This window comes from Anomaloglossus baeobatrachus, chromosome 6 (assembly GCF_048569485.1).
Source record: "Anomaloglossus baeobatrachus isolate aAnoBae1 chromosome 6, aAnoBae1.hap1, whole genome shotgun sequence".
NCBI lineage: Eukaryota > Metazoa > Chordata > Amphibia > Anura > Aromobatidae > Anomaloglossus > Anomaloglossus baeobatrachus.
Genome location: NC_134358.1, coordinates 431,799,835 through 431,827,376, shown reverse-complemented (window position 1 = coordinate 431,827,376; position 27,542 = coordinate 431,799,835).

The following is a 27,542-nucleotide window of genomic DNA, read 5'->3' as shown; positions in this document are numbered from 1 at the left end:
GGGAGCTCCACGTTATGGGGAGCCCCCCAGCCTAACAATATCAGCCAACAACCGCCCAGAATTGCCGCATACATTAGATGCGACAGTTCTGGGACTGTACCCGGCTCTTCCCGATTTGCCCTGGTGCGTTGGCAAATCGGGGTAATAAGGAGTTATTGGCAGCCCATAGCTGCCAATAAGTCCTAGATTAATCATGTCAGGCGTCTATGAGACACCCTCCATGATTAATCTGTAAGTTACAGTAAATAAACACACACACCCGAAAAATCATTTATTAGAAATAAAAAACACAAACACATTCCCTGGTTCACCACTTTAATCAGCCCCAAAAAGCCCTCCATGTCCGGCGTACTCCAGGATGGTCCAGCGTCGCATCCAGTGCTGCTGCATGGAGGTGACCGGAGCTGCAGCAGACACAGCCGCTCCGGTCACCTCCACGCAGCTAATGAAGACAGCCGCGCGATCAGCTGAACTGTCACTGAGGTTACCCGCTGTCACTGGATCCAGCGGTGGATGCAGCGGTGGCCGCGGGTAACCACAGTGACAGCTCAGCTGATCGCGCTACTCACCTCAGTTGCTGCGTGGAGGTGAGAGGAGCAGCGGTGAGTAGCGCGATCAGCTGAGCTGTCACTGAGGTTACCCGCGGCCACCGCTGCATCCACCGCTGGATCCAGTGACAGCGGGTAACCTCACTGACAGCTCAGCTGATCGCACGGCTGTCTTCATTTGCTGTATGGAGGTGACCGGAGCGGCTGTGTCTGCTGCAGCTCCGGTCACCTCCATGCAGCAGCGCTGGATGCGACGCTGGACCATCCTGGAGTACGCCGGACATGGAGGGCTTTTTGGGGCTGATTAAAGTGGTGAACCAGGGAATGTGTTTGTTTTTTTTATTTCTAATAAATGATTTTTCGGGTGTGTGTGTTTATTTACTGTAACTTACAGATTAATCATGGAGGGTGTCTCATAGACGCCTGACATGATTAATCTAGGACTTATTGGCAGCTATGGGCTGCCAATAACTCCTTATTACCCCGATTTGCCAACGCACCAGGGCAAATCGGGAAGAGCCGGGTACAGTCCCAGAACTGTCGCATCTAATGTATGCGGCAATTCTGGGCGGCTGTTGGCTGATATTGTTAGGCTGGGGGCTCCCCATAACGTGGAGCTCCCCATCCTGAGAATACCAGCCTTCAGCCGTATGGCTTTATCTGGCTGGTTTTAAAATTGGGGGGGACCGCACGCCGTTTTTTTTAATTATTTAATTATTTATTTCACTACACAGTATAGACACGCCCACCGGCTGCTGTGATTGGGTGCAGTGTGACACCTGTCACTCAGCGTGGGGGCGTGTCTCACTGTAACCAATCATAGGCGCCGGTGGGCGGGGAAAGCAGGGAATATGAGATTGTTTAATGGGCGGCCGGCTTTTTCAAAATAGTAAAAGCCGCCGGAGCAGTGTGAATGCCGTGCAGCGCCGGGGATCGGGGATCGGTGAGTATATGAGAGAGGGCTGCTCAATTCAGTTACTCAGGAGATTAGCGGTCACCGGTGAGTCCTTCACAGGTGACCGCTAATCAGGGCGCGACACAGACAGAGCCGCAGCATGACAATGAAGTCGGGTGAGGTTCACCCGAGTTCATTCCGACAGTGCGGCTCTGTCTGTGTCTGCTGTCAACTACCATTCACCGCTGCTACATGGCTGTCTGAGTCTGCTGTCAGCGGCCATGTAGCAGAGTTGAATGGCAGATGACATAGTAAAAACGCATCTCTACATTACACACGCTTGGCAAGTCAGTAAATAAAAAAAAAAAGGTGCCCAATGCATACGTCACAGAACACATGTTCTAAAGGATCGCACACAAAATTGATCAATTTAACATAGACTACTAACGCTCGTGTGACAGCAAATGAACGACCTACGTGCAATCTCATAAAATCGCATATGCGACCTGGGCGTGTCACATCGCATACGAGATCGCATACCTAATTGTAAGGTGTAAAGCTGGCTTTACTTACATTGTTTTTAAAAATGATCCAAGATGAACAGAGCTGGGATCAGGAAAGACTTTGCTACCTACCCCGGTGTCATCCTGGGGACGGTTAAGAATGGCGTATTTTTGAATGTGCTTGATGCAAATCTAGCTGTGAAGTGTACAACTAGGGCACAAGTGCTGCCACTGAATGGGTGGGTGTGTGTGGGGCCCAATTTTTGGAAAAAAGGGAGACTCCGCTTGGAGTCACCTTGCGGTGTTTTACATGATTTTAGAAGGGCGTGCCATGCCTATATCTGTGTCTCGTCCTCTTTTTCCTCGTTACGCTCTTTTTTTTCGCATGAGAATTTGTTCTTGTCACTTTCCCATGTGTTTGTATTGTGTTGTGAGTTGTTTGTCACCTTTTGGACACCTTTGAGGGTGTTTTCTAGGTGTTTTTATGTGTTTGTGAATGCCTGCCCTTGTTTCCTATGCGGTTCGAGTTCGGTTCATCGAACGTTCGACGAACCGAACTCGAACGGGACCTCCGTTCGGCGAACCGACCTCGAGCCGAACCACGACCGTTTCGCTCATCTCTAATGCGGACCCACTCTAACACACCTCAACAAAGCTTATTGCCTGGGAGTTGTTTGCCATGTTCTGTCGTGTTGGGTTGCCAAAGGAGATCCTTATGGATCACGAACCCCATTTATGTCTAAGGTCACCAGGGAACTGTGACAACGTCTTCAGATTAAACAGCTACGCACATCAGTGTACCATCCGCAGACCGATGAACTAGTAGAGGGGTTCAATAAAACTCTGAAGCTATGGTAAAAAGGGTGCTTTCAAAGAGTGGTAAGGATTGGGATATGTACTACCACATTTAATGTTCGTCATCCGAGAAGTGCTGCAGTCTTCCGCAGGTTTTTGAATTATTATATGACATGTATCCCCAGAGTCTGATGGATATTGTTAAAAAAGCATAAGAGTAGGAGCCTACCCCCATAAAAGCATAGTTGAGCACACCATGGGCATGCAGCACTGGATTACGGCTGTAATGCCGATTGTTAAGTGTTAAGGACCATCAGTTGGATGCCCAAGTGGCTAAAAGCTCTAGGTATAATAGAAAGGTTACTGTCAGGTCCTTTAAAAAAGGGGGTCGCGTATTGGTGTTGTTACCCACTGTTGAAAGTGAATGAAATCCGTGAGAAAATTGGGGTGTCATGACCCGTCCTATGCCTTCCCCAAGAACTGTGGTTCCGATCCCCGCTAGCCATAGAGACTGGGGGCATTCCCGCAGCATCACCGGGGGTGGAACACCTCCTGACCATCCTGTATTTACCGTTTCCAGTGAGCGTCCGCAGGAAACTCGCGTTCCCTGCTTTCCGGTACTCGTAGTAATGTACCGCCCTGAGAGGGGCTCGGCTGCTCCCTTGCCGGGCCGAGCCGCTCAAGGTCCGGGCTCGGGTTGTCGGTGGCTCGAGCGCCTCCGGACCGGGGGCCACGTCGCTCTGTTAAGGGGAGGCAGTGGGGTGGTGGTGTGGGACGAGGTTCTCAGCCGAGGGCCGCGTTGTCGTTGTACTGGTCGTGACGCCACCCACGGGTCGTGGTGACGGGATGCACCACCGCTGCGGCTGGAGTGAAGGGGGCTCCCGGGATTGGTGTTGAAGGCGCAGCCTGGATGTTAGCCCCTCCGTGGGTAGGTGTGGTGTGTCCCGGGGCCCGGTGGGACTGGCGATGATGTCAGGGTGCAGGGCGCCATGCTGTGGTGCGATGTCGTGCCCGGTTGGCACTGGTGTACTCACTATTAATTCACACTAAGAGTCACTGGTAAACCAAAGTTCGGGTATGGTCAGGTCCCGCAGCCGGCTACTTGTGTCCCTTGTGAGGCTGATGGTGGCCCCTTTCCCTTGCACCTCTTGTTTTTACTGTTGGCTCCCCTGCCTGGACAGTGGTAGCCCGCTTACTGGTGCTCCGATTAGCTGTTGACTCCCCGGTTCGGGTCCGGCGGCCTCCAACCCTGGCCCGGTTCCTACGATTCCGCCGGTCGCTATACCGGTACTCCTGCAGGCGGCCACCACCGTCTGCCAGCCTGACGTTACGGGGATCCCAGGCTCCAACCCGGGTCCCTGACAGCTTTTCTCCTCCACACCTCCTGTCAGCTCCAACTCTCCAACTCAATCTAAAAACTAACTGTTTGTATTTCCTGCCTCAGGACTGTAGTCTCCTCGGTGGGTGTGCCTTTCTGCCTGACTCCGCCCACCTGGTGTGCCCTACTAGCCCTGAGGGAGGCATCCGGTCTCCCTTTCGGGTGACGGGTGTGTCCTCACAAGGGATGGGGGTGTGTGTGTGGTGTGGTGGGTGTTGTTACCTGTGACCCCTGGGGTCCAGGGCGTCACATTCCCCCTTGGTTTAATGCAGACCGTCCGTGGGCTGCCCGACCAATTCTGGTTTATTTTTGTTTTCTTTTAGCTGGAAAAACGGAAACACTGTTACAAGTATAATAACATTATTACAACATATGGTTACTGAAGGTCTTCCCATAACGGGAGGCATTTTACTTTAACGTTGCTTAACTTTTATTAACGGAATGGGTTCATGTCCTTCCGCCTTTCCCACCCAAACAACCTAGCCTTGATGCTGCCCCTAAAAAATGGGCAGCACCCCTTTTCCCCAGTCCGGAAACAGGAACACAACTAGATCACCCAGTCGGTAACAGGTACCGTGCAGCGCACCCAGCAGTTGTCAAAGGGCTCCCCGGAGGATGGTCACTGGTCCCGGTGGTGACCGGACCCCAGCCTGCTCTGCTGCGGGTCCTACCTGCAATCTGCCTCTCCGGAGGCTAACGGAACGGGAAGGCATGCTAAAAGGGGAAGGATGGGGCAATATTTACAAGCCCAATAGTTTTTGGGTGGCTAGCAAGTCCACGGCCTTGTCCATGAGCAGTCACTTACGCAACAGGGGTTAAACGGGAATTAACATAAGTCCCAACAGGGACGGGTCCTTTTATAGCCAACGGGCTACCATAAACACTTGGAGGTCCCAACGGGGACTTTAACATGGTAGACGGGATCCGCTACCACATCAGCATCCTTCTTCCTTAAACAGCAGTCTCATAGCACAGCTGCCATGGCTGCCGCTCCCAGTGTGGAGCGTCGGCTGCCTGCTCTGGGTCAGCCGGTGTGAGGGATGGGCCCAGCCAGAGTCCCTCCGTGCCGGCTACGACCGACACCTTCAGTAGTGAGGGGCCCTGCTGTGACGTAGCCTGCTCTGCTGCTTGGCAGCTACATCCCTGCTGTGCCTCCGCCGAGGCCGGGTGTCTGGGAGTGGTCAGCGTGACTTGCGGTGCTGGCGTCTGATCGAGGATCGCCTCCGTTGTGGCTGGGCAGACTGCCGGGGCCGTTGTCATCTCCATCGCAGCCAGGATGGAAGCCGGGACGGGTGCCAGAACGGTGACAAAGGTAAGGCCCGGGGGTCCCAGGTATGGGCCCTCTCCCACAATCACTGCGGGCTCCGCTACCGGTGATAGGGGTAACAGGTCGGTCAGGGCGGTGGCCGCGGGCGTGTGCAGTGAGGAAGGTGGCGTGGTGGATGGCAGCAGGCCGGGCCCCTCAGCCACAGCGGCCGTTCCCTCGGGGACATAGGGGCATGGGTCGCTTACCCGCTCCTCTGAGACCACCTCCACTTCGCATGCCCGCACGGTTGTGACCAGGCCCTTCTTCTCTGACGTCCACTCCGCCATCATGGAGTGGACCTTGGCCTGGAGCTCCTGGCACATCTTGCTGCTGGATCCAGGAACGTGTTTCGGCAGAGTCCTAGCGTCCCTGCACGCTGCAGCGCTAGTTACATGCCGCCATTCTTCGCCCGCTTCCCCCTTGGTTTTCTCCCAGCACTCCTCCTCCCAGGGGCGGGGCTTCACCTTCGTGCCTCCACTGCTCGGGGAAGATGACTCGAGTGGGAAAATTTCGCGCCCAAGATGGCAGGGCTTCAAATATTTTCGGCAGGACACCGCTGACGGATACTTCCAAGTCGCACTTCCACAGGTGAGTGGACTGCCCGTATCCTGTTCGTGACACCAGAAGAGTCGATGTGTACGACCCTGAGAGGGGCTCGGCCGCTAACTTGCCGGGCCAAGCTGCTCGAGGTCCGGGCTCGGGTTGTTGGTGGCTCGAGCACCTTGTCTATTACTCACCACCTATGCTCTTCCATGTCCGGCCTGAGGTCAGCTACTGCAGCTCAACTGTGGTCTAGTGGGTCCACACGTCCACGCTCTCTTCTCTGCAGTGAGCGTAACATGGGGAAGTAGTTATAAAGTGTATCAACCTGGTAGGAGAAAACCAGACCAAATATACCATGTAAACTTCTTGAAAGCCTAGAAAGATAGAAAATATATGGTGACTGATATAATTACAGTTACTTCTCTTTTGGACCTTCGATACCGGCCAAGGTGGAAACTGGTGATGAGGAATCTGAGGTGAAGATATGGGACTCTCTCACAAAACAGCAAAGACAGGAGTTTTGGAAATTAGTGCAGCGGAATTTGGATGCATTCTCAGACCTGCCTGACCGAACATCCTTAATCCAGCATGACATTGTCACTGAGCCTCAAATAAACGTACGAATGAAACCATATTGTGTACCAGAGGCTTGCAGGGAAGCCATTGTGGAGGAGGTGAGACAAATGCTACAACTGGGCATTATTGAGAAAAATGCTACAATTAGGCATTATTGAAAAATCCAGGAGCGAATGGCTTAGCCCTATTGTGCTGATCCCGAAGCCAGATAGATCGTGACGATTTTGTAACGATTTCCGAAAGTTAAATGAACTGTCAAAATTTGATCTGTATCCAATGCCCAGAGTGGATGAACTAATTTAGAGACTGGGACAAGCAAAGTATTTCACGACATTCGATCTGACCAAGGGTTACTGGGAAGTAGTAGGGTTCATCGAGTATACTCGTTACTACTCGATAATCGCCGAGTAGTACGGTATTCGGGCTACTCGTTACTCCGTGAGTATCCTTCTAATTACTAGGAGTAGCGAGTCCAATGTAAGTCAATGGGAAATGTGAGTAATTGTCTGCTGGTCCCTACAAAGCGGTCTGGGGGCTGAGTAAAAAGCTGAAATCGATGCATGATTGTTTAACAGCCGGGCGGTAAAAAGCCGCCGGCTTTTGTAAGCAATCAGCTGATGCACACTCACAGCCCGGGTCCTTCGCTCCCTGGTGCTGCGCTCCTCGCTGCCCGATACTACTTGTAACGAGTACTCGAGTATTAAGACCTACTCATTACAAGTATTGCGAGTCCGAGTATTTCACTACTCGCTCATCCCTAGCAAGTACCACTTGCAAGGTCAGGAAAAGAAAAGACTGCATTTGTCATGCTGGTGAGACTCTATCACTATTTCGCCTTTCCTTTTGGCTTACATGGGGCTCTGGCCACATTTCAGAGGCTGATGGACATACCGTTGGAATTCCATCAGTAGTATGCTTTCGTGTATTTGGATGAGATTATCATCTATAGCAGTGACTGACATTTCCACTTGTCTTAGGTACAAGCAGTAGTTGACTCGCTCAGAGCCACAGGTTTGATGGCAAACCACAAACAAATGTGCAAATAGGTCTCAAAGAAGTTCTTTACTTGGGTTATGTAATAGGCCTAGGGTTTATCAAACCACAGATTAATAAAATCAAAGCCAATTCAAACCTGGCCCACCCCTTTATCATGAAGAAGGTGAGAGCTTTCCTTGGCATAATGGGTTTTACAAGTGCTTTATACCCAATTTTGCTGGGAAATCAGAAAGTCATTCATAGACTGGGAAAAAGTGTATTTGTATCTGTCAATAATATGCAGTAATGCAAAATGGAGGTAACAATATCAAATTTTATCCAGTCGAGTTTTAAGATCAAAAAGGAGTCAAATGATGAATAGCAAAGCTCACAAGAAGGAGGAAAATGTTCACAGTTGCTCAGAATATGACTTACAATTATATAGATGTAGCCATGATCATTATTTGCTACACTGGGAAGAAATGTCCAAGCTAATATATACAAATACTTTGAACATTGAAATGGTAAAAGTTGGAATTTATGGAGATTACAGGATTGAGAAACATGTTAATGATATGTAAATGATGAAAAAGGGAAACAACATTTTCTAAACTTTTTGATCTATTTGGTATGAAGTATTAGCACTACGTGCACACACTTACACGCCTTAGTATGCTATCAGGGAGGTTATTAATATTTGTCGCAAGAAGCAGTGGTGACTTTGCAGGGGACAGCAGTGAGAGAAGCTATAGTAAGTGACCACAGCGCCACCCCCTAATATTGTCCTCTGTCAATCGCAGTGAGAAAAGAGCAGAGGATTGACTACAGGACCATCATCCTATAAAATTCCGTTTGAGAATTCCCTGAAATGAAATGTCACAGGCTGAAAAGAAAAAAAAAATCATACTATATACTGTATTAACTGTAAGAAAGCCACGGACCCACTTGGGGGGGAGGGGCGACATGACCAAGGGGGAGGTAGGGAGTGATGGGGTTAATAGGGACAGTTGGGTGTATGCCTAATATGGCATTGGGGGATGGTCTTAGCCTGGGAGGAAGAGGAGGAGCAGGGAAAGGGTTAGTCTGGGAGAGGAAGGAGTTACCTCCTCTTCTGCTTCCGGACGCCGAACAATCACCACCATGGCTGACCTCCAGGACCTGCAGCGTTTGATCCAGGCAGCGGTTGCAGCGCACAGGCCCCTGGCAGTGCAGTCCCACATCAGGGCTGCCGGGGTTTACCTGTCGGCGCTTGCCCCTCGTCCCGCCAGCAGCGGCGGGTGCCAGTCGCGGCCCCCCCGCAGGTATTCCCCGGGCGTGGGGGGGCGAGGAGGAGATGTAAGAGCCCCTCCAGGGACCCTCTGCAGAGTGCGGCGCAGCGGCAGCATCTGGCTGTTGCAGAGGCCGGCGGGAGGAATCTTCGCTCCAGCCGCGGCGGTCGGGAGGTGGGAGTGGCCAGCACGGGGCCTACTTCCGGTCCCGGCCTCCGGGCTGGATTTACTGTGAGTGCAGCGGCTCCAGGTCGGGAGCGCGCTCGGCGCAGGAGAGAGGCCAGCAGATCCCCCTGCAGTCGGCGGGGGGACCGGGGGGCTGCACGTGGCGGTAGGTCCGGCGCCGGGGGGAGGTCTGCGGTGCCTAACCCTGGTGCGGCTGAGAGGAGGAGTGACGGCGGGAGCCCTGCGGCGACCGCCGGGTCACTCAGTACCACTGTGCAGCCCCCGGATGTGGCAGTCTCCCGTGGGAGCGGGAGGACTCGGCGGACGGAGGCCTGCAATAGCCCAGGAGGGCCGGAGGCGACGACGGCTGAGACCCGGAGCCGGGCGTCTGTTCGTTCGCGCCCAGAGGCCCCTTGCAGTCGGCAGGGGGCGGGCGCAAGAGATCGAGGCCCGGGGTGCCGGCGCGGGGGAAAGGACGGTCTCCTGGGTTGTCACCCCGGGGCAAGAGATGGAGCGGGGATGACTCTGCCCACGCGGCGGCCCTGTCTGGCGGCCGTGGTGGGGGGGGTGCTGCGGCGGCGCCCCCCGGATGTCGGATGGAAGATGAGGCCAGCGGCGAGGAGGAGGAAGAGGCTTTCGTTTCGGAGGAGTCGGATGGACGACAGACGGAGGACAGCGAGGCGGCGGTCTCGGGGGACGCCGAGCTGCGGTCGGGTGAGACGGCCGCGGAGGCGGCAGGGGCTGCGCTGGCGGGGGGCTTCGGGGGGGGCGGCTGCGGCTACGGCAGCGCCCGCTGGTTTAGCTGTGTGGAGCCAATTGTTGGGGCTGTTGCAGGGGCTGGCGGCGGCTCCGGGGGCGTGGGGGGGGGGCTCAGGCGCCGGTGGCGGCGTGGGTGGGTGCATCCGGCCTAGGGGCCTCGTCGGTGACGGGGGGGTGACGGAGCGGGTGCGAGTAAGGGGGGGTGAAGGGGGGAGTGAGCCGGGGGGAGAAAAGGAGAAGGAAAAGGAGAAGGAAAAGGAGAAGGAAAAGGAGAAGGAGGATGAGGTGGTGCGCTTAGATGATAGGGCTAAAAGCGAAGTTTATGTTTGTTTTGAAGGCCCGCTGGGGGCCCATTTAAAGAAGGAGGTGCGGGAAAAAATTTGGAAAGGGGAATATGTGGAGATATTTTCTCTGCTTCCCCTGGAGAAATTTAATCTGGATAGGGTTAAGCCGAGTGACTCCAAAAAGGAGAAGGACGAGGAGGAAAAGCGCCGTTATAGGCTTATTCCTCGGACTTTTGGCAACTGGCTACAGGCATTTGCGATTTTGGCGAGCGTGGTCGGGGAGAAGGAGCCGGAGCATTGTTCGGCTTTGTTCGGTTACATGGATGCGATAGGGGAGGCTTATAGGGTTTATGGCGGGCTGGCGTGGCTGCGGTACGACGAGCAATTTAGACAGCGGAAGGCATTGCGGCCAGATATGCGATGGGACCATAAGGATATTTTCTTATGGATGCGACTGATGTCGGCACCGGCTCAGCCCTTTCGGGGGGGCGCCGGGGGTTCGGGGGCCGGGTCCCAGGCAGGTTTCAAAAAAGGTTTGTGTTGGCAGTACAATGAAGGGCAGTGCAGGTTTGGAGCGGCGTGCCGTTTTAAGCATGAATGCTCCGGATGTGGGGGGGGACATAGCTTGTCCAAATGTTTTAAAAAAGGAAAAGGAAAGGCTGGTGACGGGGCTGGTAAGAGGGACGACGCCGGTGACGGTAGAAGTGATGGTTCCGTTTTTAAATAGGTATCCGGACAGGGAGGCTGCGGCATTGTTATGTTCTGGTTTTTCCGATGGTTTTCATATCCCGTCGGTTGTTAAGGCGTCGGGCCCGCCGTATCGTAATTTGCATTCCACTCGGGATCATCCGGAAGTGGTGGGTGAGAAGCTTGAAAAGGAGGTGGCTTTGGGCAGGATGGGCGGTCCTTATGTCGCCCCGCCGTGCGGGAATTTGGTGGTTTCGCCGTTGGGGGTGGTGCCAAAGAAAGAGCGGAATAAATTTCGGCTGATTCATCATTTATCTTACCCGGAAGGGTTATCGGTGAATGATGGCATTGCACCGGAGTTGTCAGCAGTATATTATGTGTCGTTCGATAAGGCGTTGGACCTGGTTAGGGCAGCGGGGCGTGGTGCATTGATGGCAAAGGCGGATGTGGAAGCGGCGTTTCGGTTGTTACCGGTTCATCCAGATAGTCAGCATTTGTTGGGTTGCTGGTGGGATGGCAGTTATTTTGTTGATCGTTGTTTGCCAATGGGCTGTTCCATTTCGTGTTCGTACTTTGAGGCATTTAGTTTGTTTGTTGAGTGGGCGGTTCGGGACGTGTCCGGGCTTACGTCCATCATTCATTATTTGGACGATTTCCTGTGTGTCGGGCCGGCGGGTTCGATGGTTTGTGCGGGTTTGCTATTTGCGTTGCAAAAAGTTGCGGCCAGCTTCGGGATTCCTTTGGCGCCGGATAAGACGGAAGGCCCGGCGCCGGTGATGTGTTTTTTGGGAATTGAGATTGACTCCATTGCTATGGAATGCAGGTTGCCGGCGGAGAAGGTCCGTGATTTGAGGACCGTAGTGGCGGGCGTGAAAGCGGCGAAGAAGGTGCGGCTTAAGGCGGTGCAGTCCTTGCTTGGAAAATTGAATTTTGCTTGCAGAATTGTGCCCATGGGGAGAGTGTTTGCGAGGCGTTTGGCGACGGCGATGGCCGGGGTAAGGTCTCCGGCGCATTTTGTGCGGATCACAAAGGCGATCAGGGATGATTTGGAAGTATGGGATCAATTTTTGCAGCATTTTAACGGCCGGGCGCTGGTGATGGAGAGGGTGGCGTCTAACGGGGCGTTGCAGCTGTTTACGGATGCAGCGGGGTCGGCCGGGTTTGGAGCTGTCTTCAGAGGTCATTGGTGTGTCGGGCAGTGGCCACAGGCGTGTCGGGAGAGCGGCTTGGTTAGGAATTTGGCTCTGTTAGAGCTATTTCCCATTGTAGTGGCGGTGGAGCTATGGGGGTCGCACTTTGCCGGAAGGAAAGTGTGTTTTCATTGTGATAACCAGGCAGTGGTGCACGCGATTAACAACTTGTCTGCTAAGTCGGAGCCGGTGGTGGTGTATTTGCGGCATTTAGTGTTGAGATGCCTGCGGTTGAATGTGCAGGTAGTGGCAAGGCACGTTCCGGGTGTTGACAACGAGGTGGCTGATGCTTTGTCTCGTTTTCAGTTCAGCAGGTTTCGGGCGCTGTTGCCGTGGGCGGACGAAGTTGGAGTGGAGTGTCCCGAGGATTTGTGGCATCTGGTGAGGCAGTGATCTCAGACTTGATTCGGAACTCGGTGACCGAGGTGACTTGGTGCCAGTATGCTAAGGTGTGGGCTGAATGGGAGGAGTTGTTGTGTCTGATGTTTGGTGGGGAGAGCGTGGATTACTTGGTGGCTTTGTTGTCGTTGGTGAGTACGGATTTTTCAGCCGGGCGATCGGCATCGGCTGTGGCATATCGGGTGTCGGCAGTGGCGTTTTGGTTAAAAATGAGAGGGGAGCGTGATGTTTCACAGGATTTTCGGGTTCGTCAGGCTTTGCGGGGTTTTCGCCGCGGCGTACGGGAGAGGGACAAGAGGCGTCCTGTATCGTTCGGTTTGTTGAGACGGATGGTGGGTGGCCTGAGCGGCATTTGTGAGTCTGTATACGAGACGGTTTTGTTTACAACGGCTTTCGGTCTCGCTTTTTATGGGGCTTTCCGGATAGGCGAGCTGGTAAGCCCGTCTAGGGTGACGGGTGGTGGTTTGATGCTTGAGGACGTGCGAGTGAGCGGTGGTCAGGTGGAGTGCCGGATTCGCCGGTCAAAAATGGATCAGCTGGGCCGTGGTAGATTGGTGGTGTTATATGAGGTTCCAGGAGAGGAATTGTGCCCTGTGCGTTTAGTTGAGAGATTTCTGGCCGTGAGGGGAGGCTTACCTGGCCCGTTGTTGCGGCATTTGAATGGGTCGTTTTTGTCGAGGTTTCAGTTTGTGGCGGTGCTGCGGCTAAGTCTACGTAACGCGGGGGAGCGCCCGGAGGAATTCGGGTCGCATTCATTCCGAATTGGGGCAGCGACGGAGGCAGCTCGTTGGGGGCTTGGAGATGAGGTGGTGAAGCGTATTGGTAGATGGGAATCTTCTTGTTTTCGGCGGTATGTGAGACCGCAGTTGTTGTAGCATCATGGTACTTGGGTTACGTGCGGAAGGTTGCGGAAAGGGGTGTTTCTAGTTGTCTTGGTGGTTGTGATGTTATTGGTTTTGATATTTTCGTTCTGTTTTATTTGTTATAGGGAAGTGCCTGATCTGGATCTTGGGGCACTCTTTCGTATTTTGGGGTGCCCGTCGGGCTGAGGTCCGCCCGAATGGTCGACAGCTGGGTTTGGATCGTGCACAGGTGACTGTTCGATGGATTGGAGTTCGGGGCATGGAGTGGGGCAGGGTGGTCCCGGAATTTCGTTTCCATTGTAAAGTTGAGCGGCCCCCGGATGTGCTGGTATTGCATGTGGGGGGTAATGATCTTGGTGCATGGGCGTCGCGGGATTTGATCCGGGATATAAAGATCGACTTACTGCAGTTGTGGAAGCGGTATCCTGGTTTGCTGGTCGTATGGTCCGACATAGTGGCCAGGTTGGCATGGAGAGGGGCTTGGTCAGTGGAAAAGGTTAATAAGGCCAGGGCCCAGGTGAATAGGGTGGTGGCTAGGTTTGTTTGATTGTGGTAAGGCACAGGGCTTTGGAGCCGGCAGATTGGCGATTTCGGAGGGGTGATGGTGTGCACCTCAACGAGGTCGGTCTGGATTTATGGGCGTTGGGTCTGCAGGATGGTGTGGAGCGTGCTTTTAGTGTGTGGTGGGTCCAGGCCACGTAAGGTGTCACGTGGTCTGTCCTGTGGCGGGGGGGGTAGGTCTGGTCCAGAGGTTTGGAAGTGATTGGCGGCTGGACCGGGAGTCATTGTCTTGGTATGGTGGCTCTCGGTTTCCAGGATGTGGCAGGCACGGGGTTCTGCCAAAGTGTGGGGGTCAATCCGTGGGTGATTGGCACCTCGTCTCTGGGTCGGTGTGTTGCGGCCGGGGACAGGGGGAGTAGTAGTTAGTGGACTGGGCCTACCCCGGGGGGTATTGTAAATGTGATTGTCTATTGTTACCTTTATGTGGTTGTTTTGGGTCGCCCGTTGGACGGCGTCCTTAAGGTGCTAGTTTGTAAACAATAGGCAATAAAAGGCTGCTGTGGCCATTTCAACCAAGTCGCATGCAGTTCGTGTGTTTATTCTTAGAGGATAAGGGGGTTTGGTTACACAGACATCACGACCGGAGAATCCTCCCTCAGCTGGTCAAGAAAGCCACGGACCCACTTGGGGGGGAGGGGCGACATGACCAAGGGGGAGGTAGGGAGTGATGGGGTTAATAGGGACAGTTGGGTGTATGCCTAATATGGCATTGGGGGATGGTCTTAGCCTGGGAGGAAGAGGAGGAGCAGGGAAAGGGTTAGTCTGGGAGAGGAAGGAGTTACCTCCTCTTCTGCTTCCGGACGCCGAACAATCCCCGCCCACCCTCCCTTTGTGTTGTTATGTGGAGGAAGTTTTTTTGGGTAGTTGGGATACTCTTTGTCACAGCAGCGGGGGGGGTAGGTCTGGTCCAGAGGTTTGGAAGTGATTGGTGGCTGGACCGCGAGTCATTGTCTTGGTATGGTGGCTCTCGGTTTCCAGGATGTGGCAGGCACGGGGTTCTGCCAAAGTGTGGGGGTCAATCCGTGGGTGATTGGCACCTCGTCTCTGGGTCGGTGTGTTGCGGCCGGGGACAGGGGGAGTAGTAGTTAGTGGACTGGGCCTACCCCGGGGGGTATTGTAAATGTGATTGTCTATTGTTACCTTTATGTGGTTGTTTTGGGTCGCCCGTTGGACGGCGTCCCTAAGGTGCTAGTTTGTAAACAATAGGCAATAAAAGGCTGCTGTGGCCATTTCAACCAAGTCGCATGCAGTTCGTGTGTTTATTCTTAGAGGATAAGGGGGTTTGGTTACACAGACATCACGACCGGAGAATCCTCCCTCAGCTGGTCATAGGGAGTATGAGAGGGAATTTTATAATAAAGCAAGTTATAAAAGTGGTTAGAGCGTATACAGTGGCATAACTAAAGTTTGATGGTCCCTGGTGGAAAGTTTGGACCTGCCCCCCCCACCGTACACCGATACACGAGATATAGGATAATGACCCCGACACTCGGTGTATGGGATAGTGACACTGACACTCGGGGTATACTGTAGTATAGTGACGCTGATACTTGGCTCTTACCCTCAGCACCCAGGTTTGCCATGATCAGAAATCCCTCTTTCTATCAGCATCCAGCTTTACTATGTTCTGATATCCATAATGTCATCAGCATCCAGCTTTCCCATGCTCTGATATACATCTTTCCCTCAGTACATAAACCTTCACATTGCATAATTGCTTATATACAGTATAATGGCCCTCCATAAAGTATAAAGGTTCCCTCAATGCTCTCAAAATACTATAATGGACCCCACATAGCCATCCATATAGTATAGTGGGTCCCACATAACCGTTCATATATTATAATAAAGCCCCCATAGTCTTTCATGTATTATCATGCAATTCCCATAGTCCTCCATGTATAAGGTAGCTCTCATAGTCCTCCAATTATTATAATGCACCTCCCATAGTCCTCCATGTATTATAATTCACCCCATAATCCTCCATATATTATACTGCACCCCATAGTCCTCCATATATTATAATGCAGCCCCATAATCCTGCATGTATTATAATGTACCCCATAGCTCTGCATGTATTATAATGCACCCCCGTTAGTTCTCCATGTAACATAATGTAGACCCCATAGTCATATATGTATTATAATGCAGCCACCATAGTCCTCTCTATTGTATTATGCAGCCCCCATACCATTTAATGCACCCCATAGTCCTCCAAGTATTATAATGCAACTAGATAAGATTGTTATTGCATTGTGTGGTGCGAACACCTGCTGAAAAAAAGCAGTAAAAAATACAACATTTTTGCTGCATCTGAACATGACCTCAGTGTTACGATTTTATAAAACTGTTTTGGGGTATAATAAATAAAAAATAATAATCACACTATTTTTTTGAGCCAATTACTGATCACTATAAATAATCTGATCAATCTGAAAGTGACATTTATGTAATTGCTTTTCATTATTTTTTTAGTAATTTTAGAGGAAAAAGAAAAATATTTCTTTTATTTGTATGCATAGAATAGAGGTATATAGAAATACACTGGTATGTATACATGTATCTGTATAATCATCAAGCATAAAAAATTCTCCCATACCTGTCAGTACAGGTTGTGGCATATTCACTTTTCTGCTGCTTGCAATGATGTAGATTGTGGGTTCAATTCCCAGGGAAACCAGATCATGAGAAAATTACATTTTTGTAATAGATTTCATTACTTTTTAGTAGTTTTGTAGGATCCTAAAAATCTGACTTTTCTTCACATCTATTATAAAGGTACATAGAAATCCCCTGCAATGCACCGAAGTATCTCTATGTACCTCTATAATCTGCGTATGAGTTCATAGGCTGTAATATAGGTTCAAGTTTTCAAAATCCTATCATCCTTGTCATTAAAGGCTGTGCCAGAGAGAGAGAGCTTAGAAGCATAACCCGATTCTAACACCATGTCATATGCTCACTGACAGGATTCAGCTCTTCTTGCTGGTTCTAGCCGTCATCAAATGACAACCCGCTCATATGCAATCTTCATACTTATGGTCATGTCACTACTAGATTTTCTTCCTTCTTCTCTCAGTTTTTCATTAAACATTGAAAGAATTAGGAAGAGCAGCTTGTCGGCACTAGAGATGAGCCACCACCCTAGTGTTCGTGTTTGGTTCGGTTTGTCGAACTTGGGGTGTGTTCGTTGAACACTTTCGAACACCGTCGAACACCATTGAAAACAATGGCAGGCAAACACATACAAACACATAGAAAACACCTTTTAAGGTGTCCAAAAGGTGACAAACTACTCAGAAGACACAACACACACATGGAAAAGTGACAAGTACATATACTCGTGTGAAAATAAAAGAGCTGGATGGATAAAAGACACAGATAAAGGCATGTCGTGCCCTTCTAAAATCATGTAAAACACAGCAAGGGGACTCCAACAAGAGTCTCCATTTTTTCCAAAAATGTGGGCACAGACACCACTTAAGTGGCATAAATTGTCCCACAGTTGCAAACTTAAAATGGTTATTTTCTTGAAGCACATTCAAAAATCCACAAGCCTTTAGTCTCCCCAGGATGACACAGGGGTAGAAAACTCCTTGTGGATCAATGACATGTTCATCTTAATGAACGTTAGTCTGTCCACATTGTCACTGGACAGACGCCTGCGCTTATCTGTCAGCACACCACCAGCAGCACTAAAGACACGTTCCGAGAGAACGCTGGCTGCGGGATACGACAAGATCTCCAAGGCGCAAGTGGCGAGCTCAGGCCATTTTTCCATAATGGAAGACCAAAATGAGTAAGGCTCCAGTTCCACAGTTATGGCATCGATGTTCACTTGGAGATACTCCAGTATCATCCTCTCCAGGCGTTGACTATGTGTCAGACTTCTTGTGCACAGGATGGTCTAAAAAATTCATGAAATGATTCCATAAAATTGCTGTTACCACCAGATACGGTGTTACTGGTACGGTTTGCGTGATGACTCGACAGTCCCAAGAGCTGTGAGATTCACTCTGTGCACCACTGGTGTTTAGTGGAAAAGCCAATTTAAGATTCTGTAACAGCTTCTGCTGATACTCCTGCATACGTGTGGCCCTTTCTATGGCAGGAATTATTTTGCCAAATTTTGTCTTGTACCGGGGATCTAAGAGTGTGACAACCCAGTAGTCAGCATTACTTCAAATTTGTACAATACGAGGGTCATGTTGTAGGTAGTGCAGCAAGAAGGCGCTCATCTGTCTTGCGCATCCAGGAGGACCAAGTCTTTATTGTGTTGGTGGCAGCGAGGTGAGAATCATGCCTCTTTCCTCTTCCCTCTCCCCCCAACCTCACACAACAGAAATGTGATCAAGGTCTCCCTCATCTGCTGAATCTTCCATGCCCATCACCAGTTCGTCCTCCATTTCTTCCTGGGCTCCTGCACCTTCCTCTACAGTTTGGCTGCTACCATGCGCCCTTGTTAATCCCTCTCCCCCACCGTCCCATGCCTGCCGCCTTGGCGCTGCTGACCGTCTGGACCTTGGAGATCTTGTTATCCCTTCCGCATATGACTAGTTCTGTACTTCGTCCCCTTCCTCTTGTCCCACCACCTGACTCTGAATAATGTTTAGAGTGTGCTCCAGCATGTAGATGACTGGAATAGTCATGCTGATAATGGCATCGTCAGTGCTAAACATCTTCGTCACCATTTCAAAACTGTGCAGAAGGGTGCATAGGTCCTTGATCTGAGACCACTCCAGCAGCGTGATCTGCCCCACCTCTGGATCTCATTGGCCTAGGCTATACGTCATAACGTATTGCACCAGGGCTCGGCGGTGCTGCCACAGTCGCTGCAACATGTGCAGAGTCGAATTCCAGCATGTCAGCACATCGCATTTCAGCCGGTTAACCGGCAGGCCGAAAGACTTCTTGAGCGATGCAAGTCGTTGAGCTGTGTGGTGTGAATGGTGGAAGTGAGCACACAGTGATCGTGCCCTGTGCAGAAGCCCATGTAGGCCGAGATAGTGGGTTAAAAATTGCTCGACAACCAGGTTCAACACGTAAGCCATACAAGGCATGTGTGTCACATTGCCCCTGTGAAAGGCCGCACCCAGGTCTGCAGCATAGTTGCACACGGCCTTCCCTGGCTGCAGGTTGAGTGGAGACAACCATTGATGAAACTCGGTCTCCAGAGCTGACCACAACTCCTCAGCTGTGTGACTCACATTTCCCAGACATTTCAAAGTGAAGACTGCCTGATGCCGTTGAGCTCTGCTGCCAGCATAGTAAGGAGGTGTGCGGGATTCCTTGTGTGCAGTTACAGCACGGGTGGACTGACCAGACAGGCTTTGGGCAGAGGTGGAGCACCGAGACAAGGTTGAGGAGGCAGAAGCAGTGGAGGAACTTCTACATACAGAGGATTGACGCACAATTCGTGGGGATGGCAAGACTTGTACAGCAGTCCCTTTTCCATCTCTCACCATAGTTACCCAGTGCCCAGTCAGCAACATGTAACACCCTTGTCCATACTTACTGGTCCAAGTATCTGTGGTGAAATGCACCCTGTAACACACAGAGTTTCTCAAGGAAGCGGTGATATTGCGTTCGACATGCTGATGTAGCGCAGGCACACCTTTCATGGAGAAGTAGTGGCGACTGGGCATCTGGTATTGGGGCACTGTGACGGACATAAGGTCTTGAAAATACTCTGTGTCCACCAGGCGGAAAGGCAGCATTTCTGTAGCCAACAGCTTGCAGAGTGTGAAATTCAACCTCTTAGCTTTGTCATAGCTAGGAGGAAATGGTCTTTTACTTGTCCACATCTGAGGGACCGAAGGCTGGCTGCTGTGCTGAGACGGCATTGAGAAGGGTGTCCCTGGCAAACTGCTGGTCTGTGAGGAAGGTGCAGGCGGAGATATAATGTTGCCTTGACACCTCAGAGGACTGGAGTATTTGGGATGTTGAAGTTGAGGAGAAGCCACTTGATTGAGCACTTGAGATCCATTTAAGCACCTGCTCTTTTTGTGCTTCATCTACATTTGGTAGCGATGGTTGTATCCGTAAGAAAGGGATCATATCAGATTCTCCATGGAAAGAAGTAGACATCTTACTTTGGCTGGAAGATGGTCTTTCTTCAGCAGATGTTACTTTTGCTTTACCACCTACCCCACGGACACAAACTTTTTTCCCTTTCCAACATGCATTTTCCCCTTTCCACCAGCATCTGGCCTTTTGCCACTCATTTTGTATGTGAACAAATTTGAAACTCTGCAGTTGTTGGCAAAACAAATTAGGATGGAACTCGAACAGAGCTGAGTGGCAAACAGTGGTACTAGGCCCAAAGTATTGCCTGGGCTAGCTGCAGTAAAAAATTGACTACTGGATAGATAGGCGGTGTAGATTACTTTACAGCTGGCGATGTAGCAGAGGAGGTCCTGCACCACTGTAAGGGGTAGTCGGACCCCCAAACCGGGAAAGAGAATCCCCCCCTGAAGACGCCACAGGAGTATGGTGGCACATTGTACCATGTTATGTACGGTTCTTCCCCCCCCCTAGGTGCCAGTGTAGTGAGTGGTTCCCCTGGTAACAGTGACAGGGAAGGAAGGGGCAGGGCAGCCTAGGAGGGAAGAGAAGGGGGGTTGGGCTCTGAATGCAGGGCAGTGTGCTGTGAGATGTAACATGGGAGAGAGCTGAGGAGAAGTGCCGGGGCAGAGTGCAGGAGTGGGTGCTGTGGCAGTGGAGTGGAGAAGTTGGAGCTAATCCGGAGCCGGTAGTGAGTACTGGAGCCGTCCCCTAGTGCAATACAAATCCCTGGGAAAGGGCTGGACTAAAATCGGGATAGGAGTACCACTGCTAGGGGGATAACAATTGGCCCCTGCAGGCAAAGGAAAGTGCCCGTAGAGAAAAAGGAAACCGTTTTCGTAGAAAAGGACTTGTAACTTGTAACGTACTAAAGTAAGCCTGCTGCAAACAGAAAGATGGAAGCTTTGTCTAATAAAACGGTGTTTGGTTTATCCGCTGCCTGCAATTGTCTCTTTCCTGAAAGTGAAGAAGGAGCTGGAGAGCACAGAAAGAACGCTGTCATGAATGGGCCCCATGCATCCACACTCTGCCCCAACAACACACCTGTTTTGCAAGTAACGGCCGGGCCGGGGTTCAGCCTGCGGCCCACAAGGCGAGGGGACCCGACTACACCCCCTGCCCCCGTTACATTTTGGCGTAGTCGGCAGGATTGGGCTCGCATGCGAGAGACCCCGACCAGAAACTGTGAAGATGACCAAGTGGTGCCTGATGTGCTGTACGGGCCACAAAATGGCGGCAAGATGGCGGCCGTCTTCATGGGTTTACTTAAGGCGCGAAAATTTGGCACTAAACGAAAAGTGCTGGGCTGGCCTGGGCGGAGGAAGAAGCCCAGAGTGAGCGGAGTGCACCGCCCAAAGAGGGGAGGTATCGGCCCCAAGAAGCTGCAGAGGTCCGGAGATGTGGGCGGCGCTGCAAGAAACAGAAGGCATCGCCAGCACAGCATGGACCCGGTGAGTGAAGCCGGGGGTGGAGTTTAGGCCGAATCGGAGAAAGAAGTACCGGAGCCACAGCCATGTTACGAGCCGTTCCACAGGCTACCCTGCTTACCTGGACAATCCCTCTCCGAATCTGTGAGGGCCCAGCGGGCTGAATGGCTGTGTGCATACCACCCAGCGTGAGGGTTAATCATCTGGAAGAAAAAGATCTGTTTGTTGTCGAAAGCCGGTACTGTTGGAAGCCGGTGAGTGTTTATGGTTAAAGCTACGTTAAAAGAACTGAACCCGGGAATAGAAGAATGCAGGGACTATGCATGGACTTCTCCCGCGACTGTTAAGTAAAGAACCCTTTTGTTTCTGTTGGTTGCGGCTCATCTAAGACCGGGAGCGCTTGAGGAGAGCCTCCGGGCAGAAGATCAGCCAAGACCGGGAGCTCCCCTGGAGGGATTACGGGCACTGGACATGTGTGCCAATCTGGTGTGCTTTGATACGTTAGTTTTAAAATGTTTTTTATTGATAAGAAAGAAAAAGAATACTGCTGAAGAAACGTGTGTGTGTTTTCTATATGCGTTGTCTTGCAGGTGCGGAACCTCGCCAGGAGGCTGAGGTTAAAGAGGGGAGGAATGTAAGGGGTAGTCGGACCCCCAAACCGGGAAAGAGAATCCCCCCCTGAAGACGCCACAGGAGTATGGTGGCACATTGTACCATGTTATGTACGGTTCTTCCCCCCCCCTAGGTGCCAGTGTAGTGAGTGGTTCCCCTGGTAACAGTGACAGGGAAGGAAGGGGCAGGGCAGCCTAGGAGGGAAGAGAAGGGGGGTTGGGCTCTGAATGCAGGGCAGTGTGCTGTGAGATGTAACATGGGAGAGAGCTGAGGAGAAGTGCCGGGGCAGAGTGCAGGAGTGGGTGCTGTGGCAGTGGAGCGGAGACGTTGGCGCTAATCCGGAGCCGGTAGTGAGTACTGGAGCCGTCCCCTAGTGCAATACAAATCCCTGGGAAAGGGCTGGACTAAAATCGGGATAGGAGTACCACTGCTAGGGGGATAACAATTGGCCCCTGCAGGCAAAGGAAAGTGCCCGTAGAGAAAAAGGAAACCGTTTTCGTAGAAAAGGACTTGTAACTTGTAACGTACTAAAGTAAGCCTGCTGCAAACAGAAAGATGGAAGCTTTGTCTAATAAAACGGTGTTTGGTTTATCCGCTGCCTGCAATTGTCTCTTTCCTGAAAGTGAAGAAGGAGCTGGAGAGCACAGAAAGAACGCTGTCATGAATGGGCCCCATGCATCCACACTCTGCCCCAACAACACACCTGTTTTGCAAGTAACGGCCGGGCCGGGGTTCAGCCTGTGGCCCACAAGGCGAGGGGACCCGACTACACCCCCTGAGGCGCCCCCTGCCCCCGTTACACCACCACAAGTTACCTGCGGTATCGCCTGCGTCCAAACGGAAAGCTGGAGGAAACCACGTATCCAGGAGTGGGGTGCTCGTCAGACCAAGAAGTCCATGGAAGATGAAATAAGAGCAATAAAAAGACCGTACTCCGTCTGCTGTGCTGGATATCTTTATTCACGTGCGTTCAGGGTAAAAGGCTGAAGGCGCTCTGTGAGCTGGCTCCTCAAAGAGGGACGACGGTCGTTTCGCCTACTGATTAGGCTTCCACGGGTCCACATGTGGAGCCACGGCAACACCCCTTTTAAAGGAGTGCTCACAGATTGCCACAGATCCACATAAAAACAATTAGGAGATTTGTATATCCATAAAATCACAGAACATGATGATACAAAAAGTGTGATAAGCATACAAGAATGCTAATAAGAAGAATAAATATAAAGAACAACAGAGGTTTTGGAACAACAATTTTACAGGAATACAGTAAGGTCAACCCGATCATTCAATCCCTGGGGACCTTGCGCCCGATAATTAATAATAAGTTTGGCCTCTTCTTGCAATAGAAGCTTACATAGGTCACCCCCCTTGGATGGTAGAGTGACCTTTTTTAGACCGGCAAAACGTAATACATCTGGGTTGCCCTCATGCTATTCCTGAATGTGTGAAATTAATCTAGGAGCCTTTTCCTGATCTTATAGAATTGTAATGTTCCCTAAATCGTATGTACAAACATCTGATTGTTTTGCCTATGTAGAACCTGCCACAAGGGCAGTGAACCACATAGACCACAAACCTTGTCTTGCATGAAATAAACTGATGGACCATGTGTATATGCGAGCCCACCTGTAAGGAGCGACCAACCAAATGGAGATTGCAGAATCTACAGTGGCCACATCGGTAATTGCCCGACGGGCAACACCTATCTAACCACGTCACCGGGCTAATAAGTCTGTTCCTAACAAGTTTATCTCGCAAATTACCGCACCGTCTGAATGACACCAAAGGTTTGGAATTTGTCATTTCGGATAAGGCCGGATCCTTCTCCAGAATGTGCCAATTTTTACAGAGTGCACCCCTTATGGCATGTTCTAAAGGCCCATACTTGAAATTAAAGACAAACCTATTCAAATTACCAACTTCCTTTTTGGTGTGGTTCCTGTGGGTGGCTGCGGGGCAGTGTGAACTGGCTCTCTCACAGGCTAAATCAACAAGTTTTTTTCGGATAACCCCTTTGTTGTAACCTAATTTTCAACTCCTGAGATTGTTGAAAAAATGACTCCTCTGAACTATTTGCCCTACGAACCCTCAGGAACTGGCTGTAGGGCAAACCTGTCTTAGTGTGGAGAGGGTGGGCACTTTGGTAATGTAAAAGGGAGTTAGATGCTGTAGGTTTTCTGAACAAATGAGTATGGATGTCACCATCCCTAATGGAAACCTCAATATCTAAAAAATTGAGGGTATCGCCACCAAAAGAGGAAGTGAAGGACATATTCATTGTGTTACAGGTGTTAAGGTATGACACGAAGCTAGAAAATAGAGCCTCAGTGCCATCCCACACAATGAATATGTCGTCCACATACCTCAAGTAGTGGCGAATATACCTCAAAAAGGGGTTGGTGTCAGAAAACACATATTTGCACTCGAAGGAGGCCAAAAATATATTGGCCATGGCACAAGAGACAAAGGTACCCATAGCGGTACCCCTGCACTGCAAGTACCAATGGTCCAAAAACATAAAAGCGTTCTTAGAAAGAATGAAATCCAAGGCTTCCTTAACAAAGCTGCAAAAAAGAGCATCTTTCCCAATTTGAGACACCATCTCCTTAAGGCGGGCTTTGCACACTACGACATCGCAGGTGCGATGTCGGTGGGGTCAAATTGAAAGTGACGCACATCCGGCATCGCATGCGATATCGTACTGTGTAAAGCCTAGATGATACGATTAACGAGCGCAAAATCGTCGTAATCGTATCATCGGTGCAGCGTCGGCGTAATCCATAATTACGCTGATGCGATGGTCCGATGTTGTTCCTTGTTCCTGCGGCAGCACACATCGCTGTGTATGAAGCCGCAGGAGCGAGGAACATCTCCTACCGGCGTCACTGCGGCTTCCGTAGGATATTCGGAAGGAAGGAGGTCGGCGGGATGTTTACATCCTGCTCATCTCCGCCCCTCCGCCGCTATTGGCCGCCTGCCGTGTGACGTCGCTATGACACCGCACGATCCGCCCCCTCAGGAAGGAGGCGGGTCACCGGCCAGAGCGACAGTCGCAGGGCGGGTGAGTGCATGTGAAGCTGGCGTAGCGATAATTTTCGCTACGCCAGCTATCACACGATATCGGGGTCGGAGACTATCGCGTGCGACATCGCAGCATCGGCTTGTGATGTCGCAACGTGCAAAGCCCGCCTAACAGTCTGTATCCCCAATTTCTGGGGGATACGAGTGTATAGGCTCTCCACATCTATTGAAGTCAGAGTGAAGCCCTCCTGCCACGTCATACCTTTCAACAGTGCTAAAAAGTCACTGCTGTCCTTGACATAAGAGGGGATATGACTCAGAACTGGTCTGAGAAGCCAGTCCAGATAGTGTGATAAAGGCTCAGTGAGAGAGCCAATACCAGCCACTATCGGACGGCCTGGTGGATTATCCCTGTATTTTAGGTATGCAATACCAGTGGGGCTTAGTGGGAAAGGGGGAAATCAACGTATCCGCCTGCGAGCGAGACAGAAACCCCAGTTCCACATACCTATCCAAGAACCGCACCAAAAATTTCTTGTACCCCTGAATGGGGTTAGAAGGAAGGGGAGTATATGTAGACCTGTCTGCCAATTGTCTATTGCATTCCTGAATGAAATCATGCCGGGATAGGAGGACAACGTTGCCCCCCTTATCAGCCTTCCGGAACACCTTGTCCTCCCAGCCCTGCATGATACGTATCGCTGACTGCTCTTTATGACTCAAATTTTGAGTTGGTTCAGCATATATCAATGCTTCTATCTCTTTCAGAACTGCCTCTGGATATAGATCTATCAAATTCCCTGCCACCGTGGGGGGATAAAAGTCAGACTTAACCCCTTTAGTAAATCTATCCGGTGTCAAAATGGTGTTATTAACGACCGGGTCAGTTAACAGGTGCGGTTCATTCAAACTGAGCAAGAACTCAGCATCGTGAACAACATCTGGATTAAAAGCCCCTGTAACATTAAACCGAGTAGCATCCACAGTGCAGGGAATATGACCAGCCGGAACAGCTCCCGTTATATCAGGTGTGGCTTGAAAATGTCTATACAGGTGAATCTTCCTAATGGCTTTGAACAGGTCAATCTTAAATTCTGCAAAATTGAAACTTTCAGGAATGCAGAATTTGAAACCTTACCTAACAGCTGGGCTACAACGCTGACTACCAGAAACTGCTACTATGCCCAAGGGATTGCCTGGGCTAGCTGCAGTAAAAAATTGGCTACTGGATAGACAGGCGGTGTAGCTTACTTTACAGCTGGGCTACAACGCTGACTACCAGACACTGCTACTATGCCCAAGGGATTGCCTGGGCTAGCTGCAGTAAAAAATTGGCTACTGGATAGACAGGTGGTGTAGCTTTCTTCACAGCAGTGCTACACTACCTGCCCAAAAGGATTGCCTGAGCTAGATTTGGCCAGATACTGTGAAAAACTCTTGCACACCACTGGCACAGACCTGCCTGGCAAAAATTGCTAGGAACTGCTCTAACCTAGCCCTCAAAAGGGATGAAATTACAACTAGTCCCTACTCCCTAAGCCTATCTCTCTAGTACAATTTATAGCGCCCACAGCAGCAGTAGCGCTGACTGACACAAAACTGCAGCACTGAGGTAATGGCGGCGATGGGGAAAATGGCTGCGTCTTATAGGGCAAGGACATGTAACATACACAGCCAATGATACATGCCCTTGATTGTGTGCAAAAATTGCACTTTGCTGTGTGTGTGTGTGTGTGTGTGATTGGCTGACAGCCTGCATCGCCCCACTGTAAATGAGGTTAGGGGAAAAAAAATGGAGATCTCCATTATTTCAGCAGCACTAATCTAAACCCCCGCACACTATACACTGAATTTGGATATTATTATTAACATTGAATGACACTATTAGGCCTCCCATGACACTCGGCTCACGCTGGCAGTACAGCAGAGCTGAGTGTCCCTGCGAATGAGGTCCGACTGTGCGAGCAGACCTAAGCTGCGGGGGGCGGGCCGGCTCTGCGGAGGGGCGGGCCGGCGCTGGGGAGTTGAGGGAGGGATTTATCTCCCTCTCTCCTCCGTTGTCGGCTATTGCGATTCTCACCCTGCACTCGTGGTACACCGGTGTACCGCGAGTGCAGTGCGATTTTTCTCTCACCCCATACACTTGAATGGGTGCGAGAGAAAGAGTCTTCATTACAATCGCGGCATGCTGCGATTGTTTTCTCGGTCCGATTAGGGCTGAGAAAATAATCGTTCATGTGCGCTGACACACAGGCTAATATTGGTGGAGTGCGATGTTTTATCGCACTCCACTCACACCATTTTTCTCGCCGTGTGTCTAAAGGCTGCTTTACACGATGTTGCTCGTGAAAGCACCCTCCCCCGTCATTTGTGCGTCACGGGCAAATCGCTGCCCGTTGCGCACAATATCGCTAGTACCCGTCACACATACTTACCTTCCTAACAAAGTCGCTGTGGCTGGCGAACAGCCTCTATTCTAAGGGGGCGGTTCGTGCGGCGTCACAGCGACATCACACAGCAGGCGTCCAATAGAAGTGGAGGGGCGGAGAGCAGCCGCATGACAGTCACGTCCACCTCGTTGCCGGAGGACGCAGGTATGGTGTTGCTCGTCATTACTGGGGTGTCACACGTAGTGATGTGTGCTGCCTCAGGAACGACGAACAACCTGCGTCCAAAATCAGCAACGATATTTGGGAAATGGACGACGTGTCAACAATCAACGAT